A 17,587-nucleotide genomic window follows, 5' to 3' on the forward strand; every position below is an offset into this window, starting at 1 on the left:
TGTGTCTGCAACTTCTAAAGTTACTTTCACCCCTCAATAACTCTGTAACAATGAACTGTACTTGTTTTCCCTGTGAACCAGCCTCCGTGTTATAATTCACTGCTGAGCACAGGGCAGCAACTCAGCATCGAACCACAGCGTCTGCACTTCGACCTCAATAAACAGCTGCATGTAAACAACTGAGGGCGTAAGCAACTTTCACATCCTGGGCTGATCTAGTTTCATTTTATAAATAGAGATGGCAGCCTTGCAGCAGCCCCAGCTCTTGTGGCTATGTATCAGCTTCTGAGGAACGTTCTCCATTCCCCAGACTGGGGGCTCCAGCTTTCAGATTGACCCTTCCTTCTGGGTGAGTCATTAGTGCGTGCCTCCTACTGGACGAGAGCAGACCAGCAGATACCTTCTTGAGCATTGATCATACCTCCCACCACAACCAAACAGACCCCACCACCAGAGATATATTTCCCTTCCCACCCCCATCTACTTTCCATAAAGGAGATTCGAGTCGAGAGGGTGGTGCTGGAAAAGCACAGCTGGTCAGGCAGCATCCGAGGAGCAGGAGAATCGATGTTTCAGGCAAAAGCCCTTCATCAGGAATGAGACTTGTGAGCCGAGGGGATGGAGAGATAAATGGGAGGGGGGGGGTGGTGGGGGGATGGGAGCCCTCTATGGCTCCCTTGTCGGGTCCATGCCCCCCCACCAACCCACCCTCCCCTCCAGGCACCTTGAGCTGCCACCACAGGAATTGCAAAGCATGCACCCACACCTCCCCCCCTCACCTCCATCCAAGGCCCGAAAGGAGCCTTCCACATCCATCAGAGTTTTACCTGCACTTCCACACATCATTTACTGTATGCGTTGCTCCCTAAGCGGTCTCCTCTACATTGGGGAGAGAGGACGCCTACTTGCAGAGTGCTTCAGAAAACATCTCTGGGACACCCATACCAACAAACCCCACCTCCCTGTGGCCAAACACTTCAACTCCCCCTCCCACTCAATCAAGGACGTGCAGGTCCTGGGCCTCCTCCATCGCCAATCCCTTACCACCCGACACCTGGAGGAAGAACACCTCATCTTCCACCTTAGGATCCTCCAATCACACGGCATTAATGTGAATTTCATCAGTTTCCTCATTTCCCCTCCCCCCATCTTATCCCAGTTCCAAACTTCCAACTCCGCACCACCCTTACCACTCTCCTACCTGTCCATCTTCCTTCCCATCTATCTACTCCACCCTCCCCTCTGACCTATCACCTTTACCCCCACCTCCATCCATCTATCACACTCTCAGCTACATTCCTCTACATTATAGCAAAAGTTGACAGTGTGAGGTTACTGAAATTATATATTGAAAAACAATCCACATCTTTTTCAATATATAATTTCAGTTACATCACACTGTCAACTCTATACGCCACAATCACCTGATGAAGGACCTCTGCTCTGAAAGTTAGTGCTTCCAAATAAACCTGTTGGACCATAACATGTTATTGTCAATGTTTTCCCCCTGTGTCCACACTCATGTTCCCCCGTTAGTTCCTAATTCAAACACATGCACCTATGTTTCATTATGGATCCTGGGCCAACTTGGTGCTGATGTGCCAATTCATGACTCCACCTTTTGCCCTCTCCCTCCACGCCAACTCACCCAGTATCCCAAATGGACTAACCTGAGGAGCCATGCTATCATCGAGTAAAGCAATACGGCTGTCGATGTCACTGTTTATTTTGAAAAACCACTCAGAGAAAAGATCAAAACATTGAATTTCCTTCAACTATTCTCAGACGTTGCACTCCATTGCTTTATGTCTTACAAAGACAAAAATTAATATTCTGCAACTACTTGGAACTGTCAATCAAACTGTTCACTTACATCTGACTATGTTAATGTTAAGTACGAAAATCAGGCAGACTGCACAAACCCTATGACAGGGTGGTCTTGAGGCTCATGTCAACAGACAAAGGGAAATGCAAGGAGTTGATTTTCCTTCAAACAAAACTCCACAGACAATGTTTTAAGACAAAATAAATCACTTGACAACTCACCTGTGACATCCCTGACAACTGTGCCAGTTCTTTGACAGACTGACAGCTCTGGTGGATTTAAGCACCTTTTAGGCACTTTCACATACACTTTCAACAATCCTAAAGGGCACCTCACCCCGAAAACCAAATCAAGAGGTGCCCCTTGTAAAAGGTGTCCAGGGACTAAATCCAAAGGGCTACCGTATCCTTCCAAAGGGGTACTCTGGCTGTCCAAACAAATACACAAATACACAGGACCTTCTCTAGTCTGCAAATCCAAGTTTCACATTAAGGAGTGATTTAAATGTCCCGAACGTGCTTCCACAAACACACACATACGTGCAAAGCATGTCCTGACCCAGCCCCACCACAGGGTAAATGGGTGAGTATCATGTTTGGCTGAGGGACTTACAATTCTGGGCCACATTTTGACATGATGTGGTGACGATCTGGACCCAGACATTGATATCATCTTTAATGATCTCAGAGAGCATAAAGCACTTGCAGCCAATGAAGTGCCCATTAGAAATGCCTTCACTGTTGTAGTCAAGACCAGATGCTTGAGCATTTAATGTCAGATGACACCCTCAGTGGAACACTGAGAGGATGTTGGATACTCAGAGAATCTAGAGAAAGTGAGGACTGCAGATGCTGGAGATCAGAGTCGAAGAGTGTGGTGCTGGAAAAGCACAGCCGGTCAGGCAGTCTCTGAGGAGCAGGAGAATCAACATTTCCGGCATAAGTTCTTCATCAGGAATGAGGCTTGTGGGCCAAGGGGGCTGAGAGATAAACAGGAGGGGGGTATGGGGCTGGGGGCAAGGTAGCTGGGAATGTGACAGGTGGGTGAAGGTGGGAGTGAAAGTGATAGGTTAGAGAGGAGGGTGGAGCAGAAAGGTGGGAAGGAAGATGGACAAGTAGGACCATTCAAGAGGGCGGTGCCACGTTGGAAGCTTGGGACTGGGATAAAGTGGGGGGAGGGGAAATGGGGAAACTGGTGAAATCCAGTCAGAGAAACTGTCTTCTCGATGTGATGTGAAACCAAGGCACAGACTGTCTCCACAAGTAGACATAAAGATCCCATGATGATATCTAGAGAAAAGCTAGGGAGTTCTTCCTCCACGTCCTTCATCAATATTATTCTTTCACCCAAAATCTGGGTCATTGTGACGTGGGGTTTTGGGATCTTGCTGTGCGTACATTTGCTCCCATATTTCCTTCATTAAAACAATGACTACTCTTCTACGATTTTTATGAATACAAGTATTTTTAATGATAGCAAAGGCTGATTTAGATACTTCAGCTTTTATTTTATTTCTTATGAAAAGCTGGGCATTTCTTCCATCAATATTTTTCTTTCACCCAAAATCTGGGTCACGATGACAGTTTTTTGTGGGATCTTGCAGGGGGTACATTGGCTCCTGTGTTTTCTACATTAAACCAATGACTATACTTTAACTATTTTTAATGACTGAAAGAGTTTTTAATTATCCCAAAGGCTGATTTAGATACTTGAGCTTGGCCCCTGGAGGATACCAGGTGAGTTAGCATGGAGAGAGTGAGAGCCAAAACTGAGTTGGGGCATGGGTTGTCATCAATTCAGTATAGGGGATGAGGTAATGATATGTGAGGGTTGTCAGGGGGAGGGCTATGGATTTAAAGCTCAACAAAACGTTAGACATGCTATCCCAGAGAACTGAGATTGATCTTTTAAACAAAGGTCTCAACTCCAGAATTATGAAGCAATTCAACTGTGGGGGATGTAGACAAGACCTTTGCACTTGTGGGGAGACCAAAGCTCAGCACTGTGTATAGAAGGGGAAATAAAGGCCTAGTGGTGTTATCACTGAGGTGTTAATCCAGGGACCCAGATTATGCCATCATGGAATTAGAATTTTATAAAAGAAAATCTGGAATTAAGAATCTAATGATGACCATGAGTCTGTTACCAATTGACTCATGTCCTTTACGGAAGGAAACTGCCATCCTTGTCTGGTCTACATCTGACTCCAAATCCACAGAAAGGTGGTTGAGTCTTAACTGCTCTTTGGGCAATAAATGCTGGCCGAGCCAATGACACCCTCATCCCGTGAATGAATAAAAGTAAAACAAAGATAGAAAGGTTACCAATAAATCAGGAGAAATTTTATTCGCCCATTGAATGATGAGAATGTGGAACTCACTGCCACATTCGAGAAGCTGAGGTAAATAGTGTCAATGAGTTTATGAAGTTAAATAAGCAAGTGAGGGGTGAAATATGATACTGCCTGCAGTGGGTTGAGACTAGCATGGAGCATGAAGCCTAGCATAGACCATTGGGCCAAATGGCCTGTTTCTCTTCTGTGATTTCTACATTCAGTAAAAGCATTAGAGTGGTATCAACCACAATGTCATATTAAGAATATTTTCACTATTGCCAACTAGTCAACTGAAATATTTTGAAAACTGGTCAGCTCAGAGAGTGGGAGTGTTGCAAATGAATTGATAAGAACCTTATTCTGAAAGACAGCACTTGCTTTGATCAATGACAGATTTGGAATTAATATTATGATGTAAAGGACACGACATTCTGCAGTGCCATGGTTACTTGTTTCAAAACAAAACCACTCCCGGTGCATGGATAAAAAAAATCAGAGGGTCAGAAACATGTGCCAAGTTGGTTTGGTCAGTTAGTGTGCACTGGATGCAATGTTAATAACAACAAAAGGGCTGTGAGCCAAATATCTGTGAATCCAAGGCTGTCAGAATTCAATTATGGATAAGCTGCATATTCCACAACCAAGGAGCCATTCTTTTGGCAGCATTTTATCAGTGTCTTCGACAACTCTGAACAGCCGCAGTGATGTGAGTACTGACATCCTTGATGTCAGCGTGTCCCAGTCAAGTATGCCCAAGAAGTTATTTCAGAACTTAATCTTACCTGGTACAGATAGAAAGCGATCCACAGCCAGCAGTTCCAGATACAGCATTTCACACTCTGACAGGAGCCAGTCTCAAAGCATGAAGAACCCTGGACTCATTAAGGTAAATTGTTTGCTCCATAGCAGTTGTGTGGAAAGGTTATGCAGTGGGTATAGGTAAAGTATTGAGGGTGAATTCCTGAATCCTGGCCCCTGCTGAAATGATTCAGAACATTCATTTCAAAAAGGCCCTCTTTCCCCACAGCAATCGTAAACTTCATTCAGGTGAGGGGCGATGTATTTTACAACCTTGCAACTTCAGTTAATGTCGTACACCCATTACTCCATGGTCATTTTGAGCTGCCAGTCCAGCAACATCCCCATTTTAGAAATCTCAGCCTTGTGTTCAATTTCCTTTCATCTCTTCTCCAGTCCTACAATCCTCCAAATTTCTCCAATTCTGGTCTCCTATCAATCCCCAATTTTAATTGCTCCACCACTGGCCACTGTGCCTTTCACTAACTAGATCCAAAAAGTAGGAATTCCTTGCCTTAACATTTTTCCGTCTCTTTCTCTCTCTCTCTCTCTCTCTCTCTCTCTCTCTCTCTATCCTCTTGGTTACTTCTTAGAACCTATGGCGTTTCAGTAAGGGGTTTTGATCACGTGCCCTAATACTGTATTACTTTAGCTGGCTCTATGTCAAATTTCGTTTCATGGCATCAGTGGGGGGTTGAACATGAAAAGACATTTGTCAGCAATGTTCTGATGACTGGTCACCTTTAGTGCTCTTCACATAGAGCTTTCCCAGACTTTTTTAAAAATGGATATTGATTTATGATCATTAACTTGACTCCCTCCAGAATGAGGGAGTCAATGGAATTGTTCCCAGGTCCTCTCTCTCTCTCAGTACATCATCACCCTCAGAGGTAAACCTCATCTTTTCTGAGAATCTCTGAGCCATTGTCTTCAAGGGGTTGCAGTTACTGGTTAACCATTTCAAATACTGCATGGCGCAAGGCTCTCACCCTGATATTATCCTCTTGCATCGTTGTTGAAAAGTGTGGTGCTGGAAAAGCACAGTAGGTCAGGGAGAATCCTAGGAGCAGGAGAGTCAACATTTGGGGCATCAACCCTTCATCAGGAATGAAACGTCAACTCTCCTGCTCCTCGGATGCTGCCTGACCTGCTGTGCTTTTCTAGCACCACATTCTTCGACTCTGATCTCACTTTGTCTCATTATCTTCTTACAGCGTTTCATGGGAATTCCGACTCAAGCAGAAGATGAAGCCGATGCAGCGGCTCGTTCCCAAGCCCATCTAATAGCTGTGGATGACCCGGTGAGTTATTTGCCCCAGTCTCGGTGATCATTCACACACCAGGCCGTGTGCTCCACTTGAGATTGCTTTGGGTGGGATTAAGAGGGAGGTGCATATGTTGGGGAGGTTTCAGGTGGCCAACCAACAAAGTCAGAGAAGGCAGGGATCCTCCAGGGGGAAGGCACTGGCAAACCAGTATCGGCATTGACTACTAGTGAGAGTGATGGCACTGTGGGGAGTGCAGTCTGGAGCATATTCACCAAACCATGAGTCAAATGACTGTGCGAGGACTGAGGAGGCAGTGAACAAGCACAATTAAGCATTTATCGGACCATAGATAGACAATAAGTGGATGGACTGTAACCGTCTTGTGAGTCCCACCCAGTTTGTTGCTTTCCTGGGACCAGGGTAATGGGCAATGTTGTATCAGATATTAGTACCTGATTGGGTTAACTGAAACAGGAGATAGGCTTTGCCCATTAAGACACAAATTGGGCACCCCTGTCGTAGACTTATGCCAATAAGGGAGATGGGTGGCAGCGAATACAAGGCATTTGAGGTAGTTCAAGTGAACACAGTCACAAGAGCATAAGAGGCTGCCAACACTGGGAACCAAACATGGCTGCAGCCGTGGGCCCCACTGTCACGTACAGGTTGCTGAAAAGCAGTGCTTTGTGGGAAGAAAAGCCACAAAATCCGCAGCCGGCCAAGGACAAGAAAAGAGAAAGATAAACCGCACCCAGAAAACTGTGAGGGTATCTTTAATTACTCAGCAGCTCCAAAACGCACTGAGCCAGTCAGCTACTGTGCAAGAAGCAGCAACAGGATAACAGGATAGCAACCCTGTCTCAATACATTGAATCAGTTGGAAAGAAAGGAACAGAGTGAAAACAGAAGAACACGCAGACTCTCACCAAAACCACAAAGGGCATAATAACATGGGGAACCTGGGAAATAGCAGACGGTATTGGATATCGAATGTAAGCTAAGCCCCTTAGAGGAAGAGTGAAAATTCTTACATTTATAGAAAACTTCTAGCCTGAGAAGCTTTGAAGGCTTAAATCATGATATTTAGCGAACAAACATCATTTAACTTTATTGGGAATAGCTGCAAAGTTTGATATACGTAAGGGATTATTTTTCCTTTATTCTAGGATGGGATGTGGTTATTGCAGATCCCTAACTCCCCTTGACCTTGCCATCCTAATTCAGGGGGCAGTTAAGAGCCCTTCCTAGATGGACATTAGTGAAAGCTGTGGATTTTTCTGAGAATCATCATGCTTGCTGTTATACTTGCATTTCATTCCAGATTTCATTCAATTTAAATTGCACGACCTGCTTTGGAGAGATTTCAACTCATGTCCGAGATCATTAGACCAGGGCTTGCTATTACTGGCCCATTAGCATTGCCATGATCCTGCATTCACTTCCCAGAATTGCTAAAATGACAACATAATGTAACTAATGAGAGTCAGAAATCAAAAGAAGAAAATCAGTTTATTTTTAAAATGTCATTGAGTTGAGTGAAAATCTAATTTAGATTGCACAACTGAAATATCCTGAAAGAGATGATAACAATGTCATGCCATTTAATCAACAAAAGGCAGGCTTACCTCAGATCGGACCTGAATCATAGATATTGTTGAAAAGGGTGTGACAACAATTAATAAGGGAAAGTGAAGAGAGAAATTTTGAAGTAATTCTTCATTTTAAAGTAATTTGATCATCTTTAAGCAATTGAGAATAATATATTCAGGGCAAATCGAATCGTACGGTCATAGAGACGTACAGCATGGAAACAGACCCTTCTGTCCAACCAGTCCATGCCAAACAGGTATCCCAACCCAATCTAGTCCCACCTGCCAGCACCCGGCCCATATCCCTCCAAACCCTTCCTTTTCATAAACCCATCTAGATGCCTTTCAAATGTTGCAATTGTACCAGCCTCCACCAATTCCTCTGGTAGCTCGTTCCATACACGTACCACCCACTGTGTGAAAAAGTTGCCCCACAGGTCTCTTTTATATCTTTCCCCTCTCACCCTCAACCGATGCCCTCTAGTTCTGGACTTCCCCCACCCCAGGCATGTCCTATTCATGCCACTCATGATTTTGTAAACCTCTATAATGTTACCCCTCAACCTCCGATACTCCAGGGAAAACAGCCCCAGCCTGTTCAGCCTCTCCCTATAGCTCAAATCCTCCAGCCCTGGCAACATTCTTGTAAGTCTTTTCTGAACCCTTTCAAGTTTCACAACATCTTTCCAATAGGAAGGAGACCAGAAATGCATGCAATATTCCAACAGTGGCCTAACCAATGCCCTGTACAGCCACAACATGACTTCCCAACTCCTGTACTCATCACTCTGACTGAAGGAAAGCATATCAAACACCTTCTTCACTATCCTATCTACCTGCGACTCCACTTTCAAGGAGCTATGAACCTGCACTCCAAAGTCCCTTTGTTTAGCAACACTGCCTAGGACCTTACCATTAAGTGTATAAGTCCTGCTAAGATTTGCTTTCCCAAAGTGCAGCATCTCGCATTTATCTGAATTAAGCTCCATCTGCCACTTCTCAGCCCATTGGCCCATCTGGTCAAGATCCTGTTGTAATCTGAGATAACCCTCTTCGCTGTCCATTACACCTCCAATTTTGGTGTCATCTGCAAACTTACTAACTGTACCCCTTATGCTCACATCCAAATCATTTATGTAAATAATAAAACGCAGTGGGCCAAGCACTGATCCTTGTGGCACTCCACTGGTCACAGGCCTCCAGTCTGAAAAACAATCCTCCATCACCACCCTGTCTTCTACCTTTGAGCCAGTTCTGTATCCAAATGGCTAGTTCTCCCTGTATTCCTTGAGATCTAACCTTGCTAATCAGTCTCCCATGGGGAACCTTGTCGAATGCCTTTCTGAAGTCCATATAGATCACGTCTATTGCTCTGCCCTCATCAATCTTTTTTGTTACTTCTTCAAAAAACTCAATCAAATTTGTGAGACATTATTCCCCACGCACAAAGCCATGTTGACTATCCCTAATCAGTCTTTGCCTTTCCAAATACATGTATATCCTGTCCCTCAGGATTCCCTCCAATAACTTGCCCACCACCGAGGTCAGGCTCACTGGTCCTTAGTTCCCTGGCTTGTCCCACCCTTCTTAAACAGTGGCACCACATTAACCAACCTCCAGTCTTCCAGCACCTCACCTGTGACTATTGATGATACAAATATCTCAGTAAGAAGCCCAGCAATCACTTCTCTAGCTTCCCACAGAGTTCTAAGGTACACCTGATTAGATCCTGGAGATTTATCCACCTTTATGCATTTCAAGACTTCCAGCACTTCCTCCGCTGTAATATGGACATTTTGCAAGGTGTCACCATCTATTTCCCTACATTCTACATCTTCCATATCCTTTTCCACAGTAAATACTGATGCAAAATATTTATTTAGTATCTCTCCTATTTTCTGTGGCTCCACACAAAGGCCACATTCCTGATCTTTGAGGGGCCCTACTCTCTCCCTAGTTACTCTGTTGTTCTTAATGTATTTGTCAAAACCCTTTGGATTCTCCTTAATTCCATTTGCCAAAGCTATCTCATGTCCCCTTTTTGCCCTCCAGATTTCCCTCTTAAGTAAACTCCTACTGCCTTTATACTCTTCTGAGGATTCACTTGATCTATCCTGTCTATACCTTACACATGCTTCCTTCTTTTACTTAACCAAACCCTCAATTTCTTTAGCCATCCAGCATTCCCTATACCTGCCCTAGGAGGATACTAGAAGGATAATTCTCAACTTTTCGAAGGTTTTCAACTATGATTCACACAAACGAAGGATAATTTTGAAAAAGAAATTTGGAACACAAGCTCAAACACCAGAGGGGCATGTGGGACTTGAACCTGTGCATTCCGGTCCATCGCTGGGGACACTACCATAGTGCCACAGGGCCCTACACCAGACCATGGAAATCTCCAATGCAGATTCTGATAAGCTGGCACCTTGTACAGGCCCAATTTTCACCCATTCAAGTCCATTATATTACACAATGTTAATGGTGTACTCACAAGATGGACAAAATATCATGCTTTCCATCAATCCCCACCTTTGCTCTCACCCTAAAACTAGGCTGGGAGATGAGGTAGTCCATATGGCTATGTGGGAAGTTATGGGGTAAGAAGAACCCCTCCTCACCCTGATTAAATCTGAAGAAGACTGAGGTTGTCATTCAGCCCCTCAGCTCATTGAAAATTGTGGCAGGAACGGAGTGACCCCTTGTGCCATGTGGAAAGGCCCAGTATAAACTGATGGTCTCCCTCTGGAAGAGCCACTCTTGGCTCTCAGCTAGAGTCTTTTTTGCTGGGATTTTGCTGACCAGCTTGGGCCAGCCCACCCCATTCAGCTTCTTTAGGGACCTCCATCTCCTTCTGCAGCTCCAGAAATCCCTGCAGTCCCAGCAATGGCCACTGCTCCCAGTGGTGCTGTTGGGATGGAAGAATGCCTGCCCTCTCTCTGACAGCAGGTGGGGAACTGCCTGATGGCTGTGTAACACCATCGGGACCCTTAGATATGGCCACAGTGGGGTTTCCACTGGCTGTCCGGTGGAATGCGACTATAACCATGGCCCCTCATTCAGCACTGTGTCTTTTTCCTGGTACCACTGGATTATGCAGGGGACGAGAGCAGCTCTGTGTGCATCGGATTCTTGTCAGTGGCACTTCCATTTTCTGGTTTTCAGGAATCTCGTGAAGAATTTATTTTTCAGCTGAGACACTAACGAAAGGTTTCAGATTTTTCGCGTCAAGTAGACACACAGTAACATAGAACATTACAGCGCAGTACGTGACGTTTGTCCCTCGCTGTTGCGCCGATCTGTGGAACCAATCTGAAGCTCACCAAACCGACATTGTGATGGTCACAAAAAGATCCTCACTTTTTTTTTAGATACTGTGTCCAAGGTGACTTTGGTGGCCATGGACTTTCCTGTGTTGACACTTGGTTAGTCTTGGCAAGCTTTTTTTAAATTCATTCGTCAGATGTGAGCATCGCTGGCTAGGTCAGCATTTATTGCCCATACATAATTGCCCCTTGCATTGAGCAGCTTGCTCTGCCATATTGGGCTCCTTGGTCTGGAGTCCCACGTAGGCCAGATCAGGTAAGGATAGCAGATTTTCTACCTGAAAGGACATAAGCGAACCAGAACAGATTTTTCCAACAATTGTCAATGGTTACATGGTTGGCAATAGACTCTTAATTCCAGACCTTTTTTTTGACTGAAGTCAAATTATACCAGCTACCCTGGTGGGGTTTGAACCCACCCCAGAACATTACCTGGGTCTCTGGGTTAATAGTCTGGTGATAACAGCACTGGGCCATTATCTCCCCAAAACAAATGCTAATGTAATGTTCGCCCATTCCCTTCTGCGGGAACTAACAGGAGACTGCTCTGACTGACCACCAAAGGAATGTTGGGTCGGTAATCATCTTGTTTGGCCAGGTCTTATCCTGAATTGGGACTTGAACCCAGACCACTTGGCTCAAGGGAGAGATGTGACCAGTTGTGCTAACAAGGCTGAACTTATGGCATTGCTTCAACTTAATGACTTTCCATTTTTCATTGCAGGTTGGTTGTGTGGTGTTTCATATAAAACACTGTAAAGACTTTTCCAATACTTGTATCCTTTTTATCAGCTGAAGGCTTGACTGTTCTCAGATGTTTGATCGACCTTTTCTCTCTGACAATAACCTAGTGAGTTATACTATTGTCCTTTTGTCTATTGAAACCTCAGTTTTAATCCACTGTGTTCAGGAGTTGGCAAACAACACTAGCAAGAGGGATGAAGTCAAAAATTAGATTCATGCAGAGTCGGGCTAAGAGGACCATTGGGGAGATCGTGGAGGTGATATTTTAGAAAGCTGGGATGAAATAAGCCTTCTCCATGGAGATTGGTCTCCTGAAGTTGCAAATTGTAAGGATATCAGGTGTTTTGTGTACTCAGATGGGTTAAGGACTTTCCAGGATGCATTGGGATAGTAGTTACCAAAGCAACAGGGATCTTGGACAACTTAAAATGTTGGTAAATCTGAAGCTGTTGAAGCCACAAACAACGAGCCACGTGCTGCCACCTGCTGGTGAGATGAGTGAGGAGTGAACCAATTATGCCAGGTGTACCCTGGGGGAAATGTTAGGCTGATCATCCGAATGCAGGTTGGTTTGGGGTATTAACTGACTGACTCCTGCCCACCCTCTCTCAGAAACTGAATTGTTCTCTTTAAGTGATCCAACTTTCAGTGGTTCTAAAGAAGAGAATGGTGCTGGTTATCCGGATCACTGTGGGTGAAGTCATGAAGTGTACCACGCCACACCACCTGAGGGAACTCCTGAAAATGAAAAAGTCAAAACTGGTCATTCCCTTTGAAGAAGTCAAATACTTCTGTGTCCAGGTATTGTATAAAAACACCTAATTGATGAGCATATACTTTTGGAGGGAAACCAACTAAGTATTTCGATTTGTCCCTTTAACTCTCACTCTCTGCTAGATTCCTAGAGGGAAGAACGATGTAAGGAACAAGGTCATTGTTGAGCTACTGGGGATTGAGCGACAGAGTGACAGCCAAAAACTCCTCGGGCGAACAAATCTCCAGCTTATTGACATTGTCCAAGTAAGTCTCTTCATGTAACAACCATCATGACCATATCTGAGGCTGAAAGGCAACTGGTGACGAAGCTTCTAGAAGTTTCATTCACTCCACTATCAATGGCCATGTTCAGCTGTTGAGGTCATCAGCCCCAGAATTCTCTTCTCAATCCTCCTGTTCTCTTCTCCTGAATTCCTATCTCATTGGCTACATTTTGGTCAGCTGTCCAAAGTGATTCTGTGACACACTGACCCTAATAAGGTTCTTGCACAATGTGTTAAGCTGTTAAATGCATGTTGTTGTTGTATGAGGCATCCTGTTCCCGTAACAGGTCACACGTTTGAGTAACTAATCCATACAAAGCGGAAAGTCCATTCTATTTGTTGTCCTACGTCAAGTTAGCCAAGTGACCTTAAGGTCATGGAGGTAGTTTCTTAATGCCTGGGACTGGGGGGTATGCTGGTGGCAGGGGGTGAGGGGATGGGTGTAGGTGTGTTGGGGGTGAGGTTGCACGTTGTTAGGTAGTGGAATTGTGAGAACCAAACTCCTGTTCTGAGTCACTATTCTACCCAAAGTCTGTGTGTGGGTGGGGGCAGACAAGAATATTCCCATCAACACTCAAACACAGATAATGGCCGACAGAGCACATTTCAAGGAGACAGTGCACTCAAAGGAGGGGAGATGGCTAGGAAGAAAACTGCACATCATCATTCTCTAGTCTTGCCCTTGATTGGCTCTCCCAAACTGGCCTGGTCTGACTGAGCTGGCAGGTAAGGGGCAGGAGGAATGGAACAAAGAATAGCCTCTTCCATTAGACCACTGACAGTCCTCAGAGTCCTCGCAATTTGTGGCCAATTAGAAAGGTATAGGGGAGGGGTGGGTGGGTAGAATAGAGGGGGGAGTTCAGTCATTCTCCTTTAACTATTGTCCCATCTTTGTTTACCAAGATGTGTAGCTTCCCCACAGAAGTCAAGAGCGCAGAGTTTTTTTTTCCAAATTTGTTCATTGGATGTGAACTTTCTGGCTGGGCCAGTATTTATTGCCCATCCCTTACTTGGGCAGTTCAGAGTTGATGACCATGTTGTAGGTCTAGGGTAACGTGGAGGAGAGACCAAGTAAGGATTCCCTTTCTCTAAAGCTGCAGCATGCTGGATCAACAGACACTCTGTGGTGCCATGTCCCACAAAGCATTACTTCTTATTGCAGCACCAGTCAGCTTTGAAACAATCATTTCCGGGCCCTGCCCTTTTAGGAAGCATGTTTTGGCCTTGGAGACAGTGCATTGCCCATTTCCCGGAATGACAACTGGCCTCCATCTGTTCAATTAAAAGGAACAAGTCCAGAAGTAACTTTTGTATTCTCTGGATTATGCAACTTCAGAGATAAGTTGCTCAAAGCTTTCACGATATGAAGCAGAATAGTTGGGTGAATGGAGAGAAACTGTTGTGACTGGTTAACGACTCGAGGACATCGTTAAATTCAAACTGGACCTTTCAAGAATGAAGTTAGGAAAACTTTCCAGGTGTAAAGGAATTGGGATTTTTTTTTTCTGGAAGCAGCAACTGGTCCTGTGTCAATTGGACATCTATTGATAGATTTTAGTCCACCAGAGATATCAAGGGAATATGAGGCAAAGATAGTTAAATAGAATTATGTGGCAGATCGGCCATGATTCACTGAACAGTGACAGACCTGAGCTTGAATAGCTGAATTGCTTCCTCCAGTACCTTCCTTCCTCATCACTGCTCCATCTAAACAAGACAATCCATTGGGCCACATAAAATTATTAAGAATTTTGGGCTGTGGGCATGGCCACTGTGTATAGGGTTATCAATAATTGGGGTGTGCTCATAAATACTCTCCCTCCCGTCACTTCACCATTAATGTTGATGTCCTCATCTGCTTCAGCACCCCCTGCCTCCCGAGCTCACTGCTCTTGAATTCCCTCCGAAACGTTCCATTTCAGAGTGAGCCAACTATTAATTTGCTTCTGCCTCAGCCAGCCTCTGCCGAATGCTTTGTAGGCATTTCATTGCTTTGTTAAAGGTGTGCTATATCAGTGCAAGTTATTCTTGTGTGGAACAGTCATCATTGGGTCTGTTTGTCTTTCAGCAAGTTTCTGTCTCGGACACGTATGAACTAGGGATCAAGAATCTGGTGAGTATTTGCAGAGAAACATAGAAACATAGGAACAGGAGTCGATCATTCAGCCCTTCGAGCCTACTTCACCATTCTACATGATCATTATTGATCAACTAACCCAGTACCCTGTTCCCGTATTCCCCCCAAATCCTTTGATCCCTTTTGTCCTAACAGCTATATCTAACTCCTCCTTGAAAATATTCAATGTTTTGGTCTCAACCACCTTCTATGTTAGCAAATTTCACAAGCTCACCATTCTCTGGGTGAAGTAATTTCACTTCATCTCAGTCCTAAATGGTTAACTCCGCAGCCTTAGACGGTGACCCTTGGTCATGGATTTTCCAGTTTTCGGGAACATAGGGACCAGGTCACTGGGATAGGTGATGCTGAGGGTAGAATGTAAACATAACGTCATTTACAGGTTGTGCATTAAGTTTCCCTTCCCAGTTCAAATGTTGTGGGAATTTAAAAGAATGAATCCGGCTTGTTACAATCCCAGCTGGCGTTTCTGAAGGAAATCCGGCTTGTTGGATTTTTAGAAGATTTAATGTCAAAGTCTTTCACTGAAACACATAAAGCTGCAGATTCTGTTTTAAAAATACAACAGAAGTTTATGACACAAAATTAATTAAAAAGAAACAAACTGAGCTCTCCAAACATAGTTTGAAAGATGTAAAAAAAAAGTGACCAAAAAAAAGCCCTGACTGCTCATGAACACCATAACTTTAATGAAATTCCATAGTAATTCTATCCCTATCATATCTGTAGGTTTGAGTTAACTGTTTCTTATGAGTTCCCGTCCTGTGAGTAATGAGGCCTTTTCCCTGGGATATTTACACAACTGAGGTCTTAGACTTTCCCAAGTCTTTTAGAATGTACAGAGTTCTAAATAAACACTCCCAGTTTGGAAGTTTCATTAACTAAACTCTTTCCCTGAGGTAACATACTCACTGGTTCCTGTGAACATTGCCCTTTATCTAAAAGGAACTGGACTTGTATTTGATTTCCATCAGACCTCCTTCAAACTGACCAAATATTTACTGATCTCTGAGCTTATCTAAGCTGAACTCAATCCTTAATCATTCTAAACTCAAACTCAAGCCTCCAGAAGATAAGCAAACTTCTATTGACATTCCATAGGTCCTTGCAGTCTGAAAAATACAAGTTTAAAGTCATACTCCTGGAGAAACTAACCTGATCAATTTTTGAATACTTTCGCAAAAGAAAAGCACCCATATGCCACTAGTTTAAAATCCAAAAACTCTTAAAAAGTATTGACATCTATAAATCACGCTCTGTGCATCACATTCAGGCAGATGTTTTGAATAAAGTTAAATCATGAGTGTGTCTGTTTGTGTGCCAGTGTTGTATGATAACTTTACAGATGGAGCTCCTTACTAGTTCCCTATAACTTCGGGTTGCCAACATTTTGGGCGACTCTAGGGATTGAACGTTAATCTCTGGGATTGCATAGTCATGGGTTTAAACTCCAATTTCGAGACCTGAGTATGTGATCTGGAATGGTATTACTGAGTGAATGATAGAGGTGTTTTTTTTACAGAGGGAGGGGACAATAATCCAAGGCCCTCACTGGCAAGTGTAAAGAATCCCACGGCACCGTGCTAAAGAGGAACAGGCAGCTCTCCTAGTTCTTGGCTAACACTTATGTCTCAACCAACATCACCAAATATCGATTACCTCATGGTTTAAGTCATTCCTTTAAGTGGGAGCTCACTGTGCACAAATGAAATGTTGTATTTCCCATTAAGACATCAGTGACCACACGTCAAAAGTACTTTGAGTGTCTGTGAATTGCTTTGAGACATGCTGGGGGTGTGAAAGGTGAGCTATGAATGTTATTTCTTTCTTTAACAATATTTTTCTGTGAAACTCTTGAATAATTATTGTTGTTAAATTTTTCAGCACATTTGCAGTCTTGATATGTCGATAGACTTTTCCTATGGCTATTTCGGATATGGATACTCGAATCAGGTATGGTCACTTCACCCTGCATCGATAGCAAAGGCTGTTCTTTGCTGGTATTTTCAGGTTAATCTTGCCTTCTATCCTTTCCGTTTCCTGTTTAAATAATTCCTGTTGTTAGTCCCTAGGACTGTTCAGCGATTTGGTATTATGTTTAATCTGGCAAGGTGCTTTTTCAACTCTCTGGAATTTATCTTTTGCCAGCCTTGTTCTTGACATTTTCCTCTTCTACCTTTTAAACATTTTGCTTCCTCTCACACCAGCTGAAGAGATTTGACAAAGAGAAACAGAAAATCCAGGAGACCTCCCTCTTCCTCCGGATACCCCCCTTGGAGAGCAGGAAGGACCAAGTGTAGTGAGTAGAATGTTGAATTGAATTGAATTGAATTGAAATAGCTTTATTGTCACATGTACTGAAATGTGTACAGTGAAACGTTTACAGTCACCACATTACAGCACCATCTTAGGTACAAGGGGCCTTGGCACAGATACTTACGATCTGAGGAAAAAATATTTGAAAAGCAGAAACAAGAGTGCAGCAGTATATGTCATAGGAATACATTAGAAAATGAAAGAAA

At 43.8% G+C, this 17,587-nt stretch overlaps 1 long non-coding RNA gene across 1 annotated transcript; it reads left to right on the top strand.

Annotated features, from left to right (window-relative positions):
* The first annotated feature begins 12,841 nt into the window (after positions 1–12,841).
* LOC132817579 (uncharacterized) lies at positions 12,842–17,294 on the top strand. Its single transcript, XR_009644893.1, has 4 exons — positions 12,842–12,908; positions 14,997–15,041; positions 16,950–17,018; positions 17,273–17,294. It is a non-coding gene; the product is annotated as an uncharacterized LOC132817579 (long non-coding RNA).
* Positions 17,295–17,587: the final 293 nt, after the last annotated feature.

The sequence above is a fragment of the Hemiscyllium ocellatum genome, chromosome 7 (genome assembly GCF_020745735.1).
Source record: "Hemiscyllium ocellatum isolate sHemOce1 chromosome 7, sHemOce1.pat.X.cur, whole genome shotgun sequence".
NCBI lineage: Eukaryota > Metazoa > Chordata > Chondrichthyes > Orectolobiformes > Hemiscylliidae > Hemiscyllium > Hemiscyllium ocellatum.